Source organism: Colobus angolensis, unplaced genomic scaffold, assembly GCF_000951035.1.
Source record: "Colobus angolensis palliatus isolate OR3802 unplaced genomic scaffold, Cang.pa_1.0 Scaffold12, whole genome shotgun sequence".
NCBI classification, from domain to species: Eukaryota; Metazoa; Chordata; class Mammalia; order Primates; family Cercopithecidae; genus Colobus; species Colobus angolensis.
Window position 1 is genome coordinate 17,532,501 of NW_012113141.1, and position 1,303 is coordinate 17,533,803.

Sequence of the window (1,303 nt, forward strand, 5' to 3'; positions counted from 1 at the left end):
CTTGGTTAAAGAGCTCTCCGACAGATTTTTTCACTATAAATTATTTTTCTCTTCATTATTAAGTATCTCCTTTTGTTGTCGTTTGAGACAGAGTCCTACTCTGTCACCCAGGCTGGAGTGCAGTGGCATGATCTCAGCTCACTGCAGCCTCCGCCTCCTGAGTTCAAGCGATTCTCCTGCCTCAGCCTCTGGAATAGCTGAGGTGACAAGTGTGCACCGCCATGGCTTGCTGATTTTTGTACTATTGGTAGAGATGGGGTTTCACCATGTTGGCCTGGCTGGGCTTGAACTCCTGGCCTCGTGATCCTCCCACCTCAGCCTCCCAAAGTACTGGGATACAGGAATGTGCTACTGTGCCCAGCCTTTTAAGTATCTTTATGCAGCTGATGTGCACCGGTGATCACATTTAATCCAGCACCTGCCTTTCTTAGATTTTCTTTGCATGTATCTATCTTTGGAAAATGAGGTCTCTCATCTTTGTTTACAGGCCAGAAAAACTGGGAAAAACAGGCTCCTCTACTTGGTGAATGTTTGACAAAAGATTCTTTTTTGGGCCAAAAACAGGCATTAATGGTGAGCTTGTCAGAAATTCAGAAACTCAGACTTTATTCTAGATCTTCTGAAATAAATATGCATAACAAGATCTCTAGTTAATTGTATACATTAAAATTTGAGAGGTGTCTTCTAACTCAGCATGTCTTTTTGATCAGAAAAATATACAAGACTTCTTCTGTATCATGTAAATATAGCACTAAAAAATATACATGTTTGTTTTCATGCCCTTAATTTTATACTTTATTATCCAGAAAAGTATCTTATCTACACTGGTGTTGTGGAGCTTATGCCATTCTTTTTTCTCAGAATTTGAGAATATGTTAGAGAATATTTCTGTGTTGAAAATTATTTTAGTGGATATGTTCGGTCATCCCTGTAAGTTAGAACCTGTTCTGTTTATTCTATCATTTCATCTTGAGTCAAATGAAAAGTTCTGTCCATGGCCACTTGGGAAATATATGTGTGTCTTTCGTTGTGTTTTTCAGTGACCGTTGACATTTCAGGATGTGACCATAGAATTCTCTCTGGAGGAGTGGCAATGCCTGGACATGGCACAGCAGACTTTATATAGGGATGTTATGTTAGAGAACTACAGAAACCTGGTCTTCCTGGGTGAGGATAATTTTAATTAAACAATTCCTATTATATTCTATAGGTTTCATTTCTCTTTTCTGTAGAATGTGTTTTGGTGATTTATGCTTACCATAAACTAGTTTTCTGAAAACAGGGATTTGTAAGTGTAGAAAGA

General features: G+C 38.5%; 1 pseudogene; it reads left to right on the forward strand.

Moving 5' to 3' along the window:
• LOC105503104 overlaps positions 1 to 1,303 on the forward strand; it is a 118,954-nt pseudogene that overhangs the window by 98,463 nt on the left and 19,188 nt on the right.